Raw genomic sequence first — 14,479 nt, 5'->3', positions numbered from 1 at the left:
GGGATCTGCTTCAAAGCGCCAACTGCACCTCAACCTAACATCGAGAGGACGGAAATCGCTTCAGACAAACAGTCGAGAATTATTTTTCGAACGCTTTCTACTCTCAAAGATTTGACTATTTAGAGATGGAACCAGAAATATGCCGTGAAGTGAAAGAACGGTCCTGAGATGAAGTTATTTTTCCAGACAGACAACAGTAGAAAAACTTCAAAGAGAATAATAAAGCCCCACCGTGGCCTGACCTCGAATCAGGTGTCTAGCTGAGCCATGCTTTTTCGTCTTATCCCGGCTGACCCGAGAGGTCATGTGTGTGTTACGGGTGGGCTTTGGGACTATTGATGCCAACAACAATCCGACTCTACCCGCAGAGCAGTCCTCGACAGAAGGCCAACTCTGATCGCCAAGGAGACCTGATTGGCAGCAGAGTGAAAGGTCTCATGGAATTAACAGATCAGTCACAGTCGGGGAGCAGAATAGCAAATGGCCTCGCGGTTCACTGCCCTTTTACTGATATTTTTGTTGTCTGTGGGTTACCAGAAGAAACACAGTGAAAACATTTTGTTTTAATTCGAAAGAATCTCACGGCTTCCCGGTGTGTTGAAATAGATTTCAGTGGGACTACAGATGCTGGAATGAAGTCATTTTATCATTGGCAAAGAATAAAATTAATAAGGCTCTGTGTGTTTAATGCAAGTAGAAAGAAGGAAATTAACATAAGCGATAAGTGCCCTCCGTGCTTCAACTTTAAAGTTCTTCTGAAATATAAATTCTTTGATATGATAGACATCCAAGAGAGGAGCAGTTAAACTTTCTTTACCTTTTCTTGCTAGACTAAACGCTACCTTTGAACGTCAAATCGGTCTTTCGGAAAAGACCCACAGGGCATTAAAAAAAAAGAAAACATTGTTAACCATCTCGTCATCTAACAACTAAACTTTCGCCTTACATGATAACAACCTCGCCGCTTTCTCTGCACAAACATGTTGGACAAGAAGGATACAGAATCCCAGCGGGATTTTTCAAAACACATTTTTCCTTTTTCTTCATGTTCAGCTGAAAAGCTGGTGAAAAACGTATGGTTGTGTTCTAAGAGAAAGAAAGAAAACAAAATCCTCATGCAGCTTGTAATCCATTTATTACATTGTGTCTCTTTGTGATATATTGAAGAATTCTGTTGCGGATGCTCCTTTTATTTGTTGCTGGATTCAGTCATTGTTTGGATCACATAAATGTATGGATGTTAAACAAGTAGAGCAGGGGTGGTGGGTGTGAATATTGAGGGGAGTATTGAGCCTTCCCGAGGTGTCGCGGGCATAATTTGGAGGGAGGTGCCCACTTGATAACCCCAGTAAGATACAGCACGCTCACACCTTGTTGCTAAGGCTTTGTTATATGTGGTTTCAACTTTGGTGCATGGGCGTAGCGTGCGTAGTGTAGGGACTGAATCCTCTGCCGTAGTGAGGCGTTTGGCAAATATCAGTGTTATTCCGCATTCATTTTGGCGACTGTGTACCCTTAAACTGCAATGAAAATGTTTAAATACTGCACCTATAACAACCGAAACATTTACCTGATGTTAAAATCTGTTCCCCGTGTGCAGCGATCCTTCCACGCTTGGAACCCTCTCGGGAAGTCCGGTTCTGTTGGCTCGTCAAATAGCATTCGCGATTCACGCCGGATCTCCTCCACAGCGTCGAAAGTGGAGACCTTTTAGCTTGAACTTTATTTGAGGAGCATCCAGGGCCAGGAAGCAACGATTGTGCTGTCGAGAGCAGGCTCGTCGACGTGTCTGTAGAACCCGACTGCCGTCGTGCCGCAGTTCACGCTGTTGGCGCCGAACGTTTTTTTTTTTCCCCCCTCAGGTTGCCTGATCCCGGTAGAACTCGGTGTTGACAGCCTGACCCCTTCTTCGGTCTCAAAAAGTGCCCCTCCAAACATCTCACCCGTCTCGTTGCCTCGGTACCGCAGGCTTTCTGAAGCACTTGGGAGTATCTCTGTAGCCAATTCCCCAAGTGTGACACAAAAGTTGGTGCGCGCTCTCGGCTCAAGTTTCAGGCTCCTGGTGAAAAACAAAAATGTGCGGCGACCAGTGATCACAAAAACTCAGGCGCTGATGTTGATCAAGCAACATAATTTCAAATACATACTTACCAAAGTTATGGCTTTACATTCTCTCCCTTCTTTTTTCTTCTTGAGACATTGAATATCATCGTAGGCATATTCACAAGTAGTGCTTTATTATGTTTGAATTTTGATTGTTTGTTTTTCAAAAGAGGTTTTTTTTTTTTTTTTTATTAGCCGATCTCAACTCATGGTGTCATCTCTTCTGTGCTGAAATAGACGCATTCAAAATGAAATGAATCGCTTTGTTTACGTGTCAAGTAGACAAATTAAATGTCAAAGGAACAAAATGCGAGGCATGCGACTGGTTATGTTTTTCAGATTCTGATTTAAACCAACAAACTTGGCCATACGAGGAATATTTTGATTATACAAATACACATTCGATTAAGATTTTAGCACACATTCTGACTAAATTCTCCTTAATTGAATCTGAGCCGACGATAACCAAAAAAAATAAATAATCCACTTCATTGAATTTCAAATTGAGATAGCAAGCAACTGCTTTATACTGAGTATAATTAGTATTTAGTAATTTAGCTGATCCATTCAGCTCCCTGCAGGAGTGATGCAGAAAATACTCTTTACTCACCACCAACATAAGCGTTCCCAGGCATCCTGCCAGGTCCTGGCAGAGAGCACACGCCTGATCTCAAAAGTGCCTGTCAGTTTCTCCAAAATGTATTTTTTTCTTCCTCTCATGGTGCAGTTATTAAAATATTTTCTTGAGGTAGGGCTCTGTGGTCTAACAATAAATGTGTCAGGAACTGAGCGTCAGCTCTTAAGGATCTGTCCCTTCGTTACAGAGAAAGTGCTCCTTTGTGTGCCACTCCCACACACATTTCAACCCATCTCTTCCTCACAGTTTCAGGGGCTGCGGAAGTCCTGCTCGAAACTTACTTTCAGCATATATCTCTCTCCGGAACAGCCAAACGTGAAGTCCACATTTAGTAGGCAAGCTTACTGGTTGAAGCTTAATGTTGTTTTTTTTTTTTTTTAATTTTGTAAAGCTCCATCGCCCCTTTTTTTTTTTAAATGATAACCCAGCTCCAATTAAAACGCGACTTTTTCTATTCCTAATTGCGAGAATTCATCGAGCAGATCAGCTCATCCTGAGGGACGTGCGGTGAGAAAAAAAAGGCTGTCTCCCGAACAGCTTCCTTCTCAACTAGCCCTTTCACAACTGGCGCTCGTGTGAACGTACAAACAAAGAGGCAAACTTGTGGAACGCTCGCAAACCCTCGCCGACACATAGCCACGGGTCACCGCTTATGCGGAGGTGGAGCAGTAAGTTCAGAGACTGCTCCTGTTAAGCGGGGAGGGGCGGGGGGGGGGGGGGGGGGTGACGCGAATGTCCTGCTCCGTGCACGTTCACGCGCAACAGGAACCGTCTCCGAACTCATCGATCCGCTCTCACAATGTTGGATGCAATCGCTCAGCTGTTACAGTTTTATCGGGCGCCGTTTTTTTTTTTTTTGTAAGCGTGCTAACTCCTCTCCACCACAATATCACAGCCGTAATAGCTTTTCACTGAAGGGTCGAGGCCCATCGTTTGGAATTTTTGGGATAAAGTGTTATTTTTTTATTTTGCTTTTCTTTTTTCCTCAAAATTGTTTTCTAAACATAACATCAAAAGAGTAATGTCAGAAAGATTGTACCCGAGCCACAATAATATTTAAAAAAAAGTGCCAACGTGATCGATTTATGTTTTTTTTTTTTTTGCACGTAGACGACCGTGTGCATTGCGACAGAATGCACGAAGAGACTTTAGGTCGACGTCAGTAAGAGATAAACATCAGATAATCCGGTCGTGTGTATCGTGATTATCCGTAAAGGCAAACAGGGCTGGCGGTAATGACTGGTTTGGCTTGACCGATCTTACTTTACACAATAAACGTTATTCAAGTTCTCCGTCGGCGTTAATCAATGACGAGAGCAGGAAGAGAGCACGCAAAGGTGTTTACTCCCAAGATAGTTTTTTTTTTTTTTTAACCTTGCTTTAACATTCAGCCATTGAAATGCGTGCGTCCGTGTGTGTATGTTTGCATTTGCGCAGCCTTCTTCAAGCAGGCCAACGCGAGCGATATCATTATCTCGGAGAGCTCCGTAATTAAGACGCTCTCGCATCTCTTGCTTCGTTCAGCGTATTAGTGCGATGGGAATGGCCAGAGGAGAGAACTTTGATAGCTTATCTTAGAGGTTAGTTAAAAATCAAACTGACTTGCTGTTTTGGTACAAAGCAGAAAACACCCTCAAGATAACCCCAATTAACATATTTGTTTACTGATCGAGCTTTTTTTTTTTTATCTTTCTTTTTTTCCTTTTTTTTTCTGACCGCAGTTTTTACAAGATTTCCTCTCCCGAGGACGCTTCGTTTATTTTCGCTGTTTGTGTTCTTTTTGTGTCGACTCACCTTGCTGAGGTACAAGGATGCGCCGTCCGAAGAATTTCATTAAAATTACACATTAAGATTTGCGAGAGATGATATTTAGATGTTTAATCCCGTAAATGGCTTTCAGAATAACTGCATCAAAATAAAAAGTCAATTCAAATTGCAAGTTATTTCCATAACAAAGCATCCTTTATTCATGCCGCAGCCTGAGAGAGCACAGTCACCAAAACACACACACACACGCACACACGCGCACACGCACACGCACACACACACACACACACACTCCGAACACACATGTAGCCTTCCATCAGGACATATGACACACGGCGTGTCCCGACCAGCGGGCTCTCACTTCTATTAAATTGCCGGGTTTGTTTAGCCGATGCCTCATGCGTGCAAGATAAATTGATTTTTAAAATAAAAATCACAGTGATGCTCGCTCCGGTGGCCTCAGAGAGGCTTCTGTCATACTGATTGCTATTGTTTGTCTCCGTGATATTGACATACCACCAACGGCAAGCAGAGAGGGCAGGGTTAATCCTGTAGTTGCACTTTAAAAATTAAACACACAAGCAGATGATTTATATTTTATATTCCTGAGCTTGCATCATGTAGCGTTCTGTGTACAAACTTAAAGGTCATATATTGCGCCCTGTAAAACAAAACGCCTGTGTTTCAGGGTGGGGGGGGGGGGGGGGGGGGGCCCTTGCATGTTTATGCGGAGCGGTTCGAAGAAGACAAAGATGAATAAGTATAAGCTTATTATTTACACAGCCCTGATTATCTCTGGTGTCCTCTGTCGCTCCCTCTGAATAAAATGAGTTTTCCATCATCGGCGGATCACGTGAAACTTCACGGCTAATGCTAGAAGGGGTGCTCGGTGGGTGGGTTTGGACACAGGCGGGAGAGTGCTACCGAATTAGCATAACATCAATGTCAAGCTTACATCCCTGGATCAAGATAATCAGTATTCCTACTGTCACATTACTGTGGCACTCAGAATCTGAAACATACAGGTATGCGGTAATATCACCAATCAGCCCCGTCTGCGTTATGTGTGCCGCAGTCACACTCTAATGGGATTAAAACACATGTGAGATGCACTGCCCACGAGGGGAAATTATAAAGCAAGCAGCGGCTGGGAGAGGTGGTGTGCTGTCGGGAGAGTGCACAGTCTCCCTGGTGATGTGAAAGATGATAGTAATCCATCATGTATTTTTTTTTTTTTTTTTTGGTCTAAGAGCTTCAGCCACATTGTACTGTCTGCCGGTATGAATGTAGGCACAGCAGCGAAGGCATGTTTGAATTTCACTGGGTTTAAAGTGATCTTTAGCCACCCGGTATTACACCAAAGAGTGTAATCCACCCGTCCGTCCAGCAAGGGGATACCTTGCCAGTGTGACCTTTAAAAAAAAAAAAAGAAAAAGAAGCGCACGTACGTAGGTCGAAGAAGGACGTCAGGTGATGAAGTGCAAAGCGCGATAGAGTCTAGGGAGTGCGTGGACAGAGGACTTTAATCCGAACAACCAATGTTCTCCGTCTTTGAGAAAGCCAAATGTTAATTCAAGTAAGTTCCAACTAGGGATCGGTTTTAATCTCCCAAAAATCGATTAGTACCTGCGACTTTCGTTCCTCCTTATTTCGCCTGTTTTTACCGGCGCCTGGCTGTAATGCGTTACTCCCGTCAGAAGGTGGCGGTAATGCGCCTAAAAGCTGCCCGCCAGCCGCCATTAAATAACACGGGGAGAAGAAGAACACGCTGCTTTCAGGGATATTCGAACAAAAAAAACAAAAAAATTGCCATCCCTAGGTCCAACCGTAACATGATGTATTTATTTTAAATAATGTGTGTTTCGTAACGTGTATAAAATTACACTTTTTTTTTTTTTTTCTCAAACTTTGGCGTGACAAACACTTTTGTTTGTGTTATACACCAGAAAGGAAAAAAATAAATAAATAACTCATAAAACGAAAGAGCGTGGAGAACCTTGATGCAGCTCATGTCCAGTGAAAATTACATATCTCCAAATGCAGTGAGTTTGAATTAAACTCTCCTGTATGTATAATAAAAACAGGGCTGTTGGTCGTACGGCTCATGAAACGTTTTGCAGATGAACGGGTTTTCACAAGACAGTGAAAAAACGTATGAGGCAAAAAGCAATAATACTGGCAGAAGAAAATGCATTTAAAAAAAAAAAAGAAAAGGAAGAGGTTTAAAATTCCTGCGGTTAATTCTGTATGGAGGAACACGCATGCAGAGATGTGTGCCACGCATATACAGAGCGGTAATGTTTCTCTGAGCGTTCAGCGTGGACTAATAAAGCCACTGGAGTGCTACCAACATATGCTCTGTGAAAAAGTATATTTCACGCTGCATTTTTTTAGTGTGGTTTGTGATTAACACTTCCTCCACCTGTCCTCACTTTTTCTTGTCAAATTAAAATAAGCGAATAGTGCACACATTCCAGATCATCATAGCTGCCTGTCAAATATAATTCACATTTATTCTCTTTGATAAAAAGAACCGGTTGTGATAAATTCTGGCCCACGTTCAGTAATAATATTCAATACTATTCATCGGAAGCGTAAGAAGTGCATTTAAAATAATATGGGAAGACTGATCTTTCATATGATGTGATGATAAAATCATCAATTTACGCGTTGAAAAATACACACACACACACACTTCCTAATCAACTCACAGAATCTGTACCTGCCGTCTTTACCCGGATCTTTATCGGATCATCAGGTCATACTTGTTCCTGACGTTGTTTCGTTCCTACCTTCTGGGAACCTGTTGATCCTGTTTCTGCCACCTGTACGTGCATGCCGCTTTCTTCAACGTTAGTTTTAATATAACCTGCTCGTGCCTGTCTGCACCTGGCTCTTTTTTGGGGCCTAAGCCATCCAAATCGCTCATACTACCAAACAACAAAGTTAAGAGATTTCCTGTTTAACGTAATGTAGCATTGATAGGAGACGGATATTTCCCTCGGGACCTCGGTAGAGCCCAAAAACAGAGCTGAAAGAAGGGAATTTGCCAGATAAAGTCTGCCGTATCAACTGAAAGTATGATAACGCAGCACCAGCAGAGTTAAAAGCAGAGTTAAAACAAAGGCAGCCAATGTTTTGGTCGACTCATAAAAGACTCCCAGAAAGTTCTGACTGCAGTGGGGGAGTTTCAGATGTATATTTTTTCAAAGGCTGTCCCACACCCATCAATCAATCAGAGCTAAAGATAAAAACGACACTCAACCAAAGGGAGTTCAAGTTAAAGATCCAAGACTTCCTCAATGTACACAGAAGGGTTATTTCTCTCGAATTTTGTCCACAAATTTCTTGAAACTCTTGTTTAGTGAGCAGTTCCAGACATTCCGAAGATAAAGAAGAAGCACTCCGCAAATCAAACTGCTGTTCTGATTCTTAGAAAACCTGGATGCCTGAGAGTCTTGCTGTCATACAGACATCTGTGCAGACAGCAGAAAACCAGAAAAATACCGCACAAGGGTCACGGCCTTTTCCAGGCTGAAAAGCATTCTGGGGCAGCGCACTGGGCAGCAAAATACCATAACGAGCCACTTTTTTGCCGCCTGAGAGAATCAAGAGCCTCGTCTTACTGCCACTAGACAGCATCTTTGCCTTCTGGCTACCGATGCTTATTGCTTAGCATTCTTTTAAGCTGTCTGAAATCTACTGTATATAATAATGTTTGGCTGTTTCCAAGGCTTAGTGTCATTGTGGTACTTAGTCGAGCGCCCTGCCATATTGTTCTGCAGCTTGGCAGGCATCTCAAATTATCTACAGAGTTTGCTCCAGTCTGCCTTGAAGCATCATATTATCGTTTCCTCTGTGGGAGATTGTGATTTTGCTGCCCAGTAGGCTGGCATGTTATACTTCACTTACATTGTCATTGCCCGAAGTGCAAAATAATATCCGCATAATTCAGAGGCCGCCTCCAGAGAGACATAAACCGTACATCCAGTAATGTTGTGTTGGTTGATGTGTGCTCTGTATAAAAAATAAAAAAAAAAATCGATTCACAAATTTCACAAACGGGAATTCTTTTTTTTTAACATAAGACACAATGTGAAAGCTTCAAGACAATTTGACACACATTATAATTCACTTTCCCTGCTTAAAGTGACAGGAAATTGCATCCACTCCCTTTTCTCTGCAGTCAGTTTGAAGACGTGAAAGCCAGCGGCCGGGCTAGCGAAGCTTAGCATTAAGACTGAAAACTGGGAGGACATTTTTTTTTCCCTGCGTTATTATGCAGATTAAACAAACGTGAGCTTTGGAGGTGCTCGTCGGCGTTTTTGTCAACCAGTCTAGTTGTTTCCAAGCGTCATCGCGACGTAAACCGTTAGTTTGTCAACTGCCGTTCTGAAGATTGAAGTCTGGCATTATGGCTGTCGCTGTTTTTATTTTTTTATTTTTTTATAGCCAGAAGGGACCATATTTAGATGAGTTGGAAGGTAAATGCGACCGAGAACAATGTGCCCGCCCGCCTATACTGACAACCGGATGCCACCCCGGGGCATGTCAGTAAAACCAGGCGCGCCCTCCAAACTTGCCCCTCCTTGAGGTCTATTATCAAAATAATTATGAAAGTATTTTCAGAAGGACCACCTCAACACTGATTGGAAGGAGGGCATTTTAGCGAAAGGTACCATAATGACTTGTGAAAGAAGTTTGTTGACTTTGTATTTCGTGAGAGAATTTGATGCTTTTTGAATGGAAGTCTATTGGAGCCAGAGTTTTTTTTTGAGGGGCCAGCCCCTAGTGGCCTTCGGTGGTATTGCACTTTAAGCCACTTCCTCATTGGCTTCACTTTTAAGACCCAGTGGCTACGTCCATTTTTATATGCAGTCTATTGATAAAACATTTGGCCATCTTCAAAATGAAGTATGTAAGAATGATGTTTTTCTTTATTTTTTTCACATCTCTTTCGTAATGAGGCTAATGATAATGAAAATGTAATAGTTTGTCTAACCATTGAAAACACCGAGCTGGACAGTTCATGCAGATGTTTCCTCTGCTTCTTAAAGACAAAGCAAGTGGACTAAAGCAAAAAAAAAAAAAAAGCCATCATTTTTGTACCACTCTGGATGCAAACCCTGCCCTCTATTTTTTGATAACTACAGCTTGTCATAGATGAAATAGTAATTGCTTTGCAGGAGACCACTCTGCGTGATACCACACACACACACACAACTCCAGTCTACACTTTAATCAGCTCCTCCCACGTCTTTTTCATATGCCAACTTTTGAGACGTAAAGTCAGCGCGTGATTCTTTTTGAACATCCAGTCACAGCTGACCAACTGTTAGCCGTCGACATGGGGCCCGAGAATGACCTCTTTCCGACCTCCAATCCCACTGATTTCGGCGCACACTGTAAGTCTCTGCGTGTCAGAGCTCTGTCTGCTTGCTGATCATCAAACACAGTCAGAACATGTCCCCGCACGAACCAAAGTCAATTAGAGTTTTGACGCTTTTCTAACCTGTGGAATCGACCGAGGCAGAAAAGCTGAACACTAGGAGAGCAAAGAGGGAAGAGACTGTCTGACAGCCGACGTTTAATTTGTCCATGTCAATCCGTCACTGTCAGCCGTCACTGTCACCAGCTTATACTGAGGGGCGGATGATAGAAAACAATAGCGCGGAAACCAAAATATGATGGGAGCAGCGCAGCACGGATTTAGCTCAAATCAGAACCGCAGCATTCTGCAACGTTTGTTCTGATCAAAATGACTTTTATTTCAGTGTTTCAACCTTGTTCTTGTACCAGAACTACTAACGCTTAATGCCGAGTCATATTTCTAGTAAATAATCTTTGTTGCATGTGCGTGACTTTTACACTTCGGTTACATTCAAGCCCTCGCTAAACAAATTCATACAATGCTGATTAAACCTACGACCAACAGATAAATCTCTGTGTTTCACAGTATGTACAGTTTTTACATCTGTTGTCTGACTTTCGCTGGCCGAGTCGGCAAATTTCGAATTTAGCTACATGCTAATTTAAATGACGATAAAATAATTCAATCCTGCGCCTTTAAAAATGTTAGCGGACCAAATGGATTGAATTCTGATAGTGAAATGAGAAATTTCATATAGGTTGTGACGGCTGGATATGTAATGAATCCACCATTTATAAACAACTTGTCCACTTTCATTGTTTGTTTGTTTGTTTGTTTTTATGACTCTCACAGGCAGAAGAGTGGAAAAAAAAAAAAAAAAGATCCCCACTGCTGGTTTAAGACCGTTTTCCATGTTTTAAACTTCACAGAATCAACTGTGTTTTCTTAGTGTTTAAGGAATATAACATTATTCGTCAACGAGCGGATCTGAAGAATTATCAACTAAATTAAAATGAAAAGTCGGTGCGGTGCACATACGGCTGATGTCGTAGGAGGTGAGGTTAAATTAATAATCAGCAACCCTACACTCAAAGTATTACTATAAAATATAACAACATGTTGGTGTTGCCTTTAATGAATCTCAATAAAAGCATCTACGGGGGCAACAGGTCCCATTAGAATAAAAACAAAATGTGTTACCAAACTTGTGAATAGCAACCATAATAATCCCAGCGACATTAGGTGACCTGTATATTAACATGCCCAAAAGCTATGAATAAGCTTTTATACTATTACAAAGTATTTGAAATGAAGAACCATTCAACATGTTTCATTACGGGCCATCTCAGAAGCTATTACTGAAACCAAACGGACAGGGGCGCAAATACAAAACTCTATTGTGTTAAACCAACCTCAGTGAATGCGAGGATACATTATAAGCTTTTATCTTGTGAGAAATCGCATTATAAGGCCCATCAGGGTTTGATAGAGCTTTCACCTCTGAGGGCGAAGAAGAGAGTGCAGTGAGATTTCTTTTCTTTTTTTTTTTTTTACCTGAGGCATCTTTAAAACGAGGTGACGACCGTTATGTCTGCAATGACGGTTCTTGGTTTATAATTTAAAACAATCCGTCATAGTAAACTGTATCACAAAAAGAAATTCTGTTAAGCCTCATAGGAAAATAATACATCATCTAAGAAATAAGAAAGTCATGAAGGGGTTGAGCTGGTGTAGATTTTTATTCATATAAAACATTACATAGCCATGTAACCTAATTATTTTTTTTAAATCCATATGGGGAGTACGCAGATATGATAAAGGTATGATTTGTAAGCCGTAACAGGTGCTTCAATACTGACAGGAAGGTGACGTTCGTCAATCTCAAAATCGCCCACACACCTCTGAGAGAGAGAATTGAGGTTTAAACAGTGAAAACACCCGTGTAGGTGGTTCATGCAGCCTCAATTCACCAAGCCCTATTCAGATGAATTTATATTAGAAGTCCCTTCGTGCGTTCTATTACTTATCGGGATGAATAGTTTTCTGGAAACATGTTGTCCATTACTGTAGGTTGCCATCTACGCCTCCTCTTTATCTCTTCCTCCAGTCTCCTTGATTACAGTCCTAATTACACAAAGCGCACCACGCAGCCGGTGATAGAAAAACCACAACGCCACAATCTCATGATTTCTTACCTGCAAAATATTTATAACATTGAAAACATTTGAGTTACTTACAGGTTCAGCGTGTCGGATTTAGCGGGATCTACAGGCCGAAATGAGGTGCGGACTAAGAGTTATTGTGTTATCCGCAATGAGCCCTTCGTATTTACGTGGAGAGGGGGGCCCCTTCAATGGTGCGCTCTATGTGGCACCGCCATGTTTCTACAGTGGCCCAGAAGTGACAAAACTAAACACTGGATCAAGAGAGGGAATTTTGTTCTTCCTTTTACTGCTTTTTGCGGTCGCCACTCATTCGGTGACATCTGCAACGTCACCTCTCGATGTCGCTAAATCCTACACACTGCTTCTCTAAAAGAATTTTTTTTTTTTAAATTCCCGAAAATATAAGTTCCCAGAAGTCATTTAACGTATAACCCCAATACATCTGCGCTCGCTTTTCTTAAAGACCACCTGAAATACGTTTAAATATGTTTTCGGAGCATGTTCCATGTACTCCTGAGCACTGCAAAGTTGAGTCCTTTCTCTCCTGCATGGTAATACGCTTGCAGGTATACCTCACTGGGACTGTGATGCAAGCTCTTAAGTAAAATCCTCTTCAAAGACCATCTGCCTGGGTGCCACCCTGCTGCGTTGGGTATAAGCCGTGTTCATTAAGAGAAGTCACACTCCTGGCTTCCAAATAGACCTTCCAAAAAAAAAAAAAAGAAGCACTTCTCTTCCTGTCAAGGTTTTCAGCAGTCATTTTTCTTCTTCTTCCCCAACGAGGAATAGGAGTATGACTTTTGTTGGTGCACGGTGTTATGTGTGACATACCGAGTCCGTGTGGTTCACACAACTCGATCAGCAACAGCTTGTCGTCGAAAAATCCACAATTAAATCGAGCTCTTTGGAAAGGGGGAGTCTGATTTGCAACACGGGGTTTCCATGAGAACACCGGTGGCATGCGTTCAATGAAAATGGGCCACATGACAGATTAGAGCTCCCTCTCATTTTCTTGAGTCACGCCGGCCGATGTAATTGTGGGTCTGTCCTTCTTCGTTTGTGTGGCTCTCAGTTTACCGTTACGGAGCTCTTGGTCATTAAAGTCCGCCGCGAGTCACTCTGTTGTTTACGGTAAGAAAATGTCACAGGAGGCATCGGAGCCGTTTTAAGTTGTGGAAAGATGCCAAGTAGTTCACTTAAAAGACAAAAAAAAAAAAAGAAAACAGTCAAACTCTGACGTGTGTCATATTACTGACATTTTTCAGCATCGCACTGAAATATTACACCAGGTCGACGTCTGAAAATGAAAAATGTGCGATGAGGAGCGAAGGGATCGGCATGAAAAATGTTGGTACAAAACATCTTTGCGTGGATAATTGTCAGTTGAACAAAAGACACTCAAAACAGCAGATGTTTCATTCCCGAGATGGGAAGTCTCGCGGCGATTATAATGAAGGTAGAACCTTGACAAAAACACCACAAAACACTAAATCTATATTGGATGTTGGTTAGCTTCTTCTGGGTGCTGTCGGAGGAGGGTTATAGATGCTCGTTAGTGCTTGTTAAATTACCATAACAAGCAAGTGTCCCATCAGGAGATGGGTGTTTGCAAACTGTCAAGAAGAAGGTTTTTTAGACATCAACCGTCGTCACAGTCACGTGTGTAGCTTCTGCCTGTGTATCCTTGATCTCTGAAGATTTGGAAAGTGTGCTCGGTTTAATGTCATTCGTAAGCTGATGTGGCATGCAGCAGTATTGCATTTTATTAGTGCTTTACCTCTGAAGAGACGGAAAAAAAACTCCTTTTTTTTTTTTTTACTGCGCATTCAGTGGAAACTTAAAAATAAAAATCAGAAATGGGCAAGATTGGATTATGTCTTTTCAAAAACGTCTTGTTAACTGTGGTATAAGATGTCGGGGTGGTGGTTTGGCTTTGATAGTACTGATGTGAGTCAAAAGTTGAAAGATGCTTTTTTTTTTTGTTTCTTATACCCTGTCTGATACTGGATTTGTGGGGCCGACGCTGAGATTGGGAGCGGAAAATTCCAAATATCAGTGCACTGAAACAGTAAACTTCACTGGGAATTCACGGTGACACAACCCCGTAAATGTCAAAGAAAACCCGCCTGGTTGCACTCTTGAGCCGATGCGCCCTTTTTTTTCTTTTTTTTTTCCGGTTTTGGACGGTGACGTTCTGCTTCTCTTGAAAAGCGAATGTCACTTAGAACAACTCACGAAGCTGTTTGGTTCACTGTCGGAGGCTTTCTGAAGCATTTCAAGGGTTCCCCCCCCCCTTAAAAATGTCCTGAGTTTTACACACTATTTGATGTGCGCTTTATGGAAAAATCCCAAATGTGGACTGTACCTGTGGTTCCAAAAACACGTGGAACTCAGGTGCTGATGGAGATCAATTGACGGAACGTGGAACGCGAACTC

This window comes from Embiotoca jacksoni, unplaced genomic scaffold (genome assembly GCF_022577435.1).
Source record: "Embiotoca jacksoni isolate LCO1_2020_lvr unplaced genomic scaffold, fEmbJac1.0.p SCAF_10, whole genome shotgun sequence".
In the NCBI taxonomy this organism is placed as follows: domain Eukaryota; kingdom Metazoa; phylum Chordata; class Actinopteri; family Embiotocidae; genus Embiotoca; species Embiotoca jacksoni.
This window is presented reverse-complemented; position numbering follows the sequence as displayed.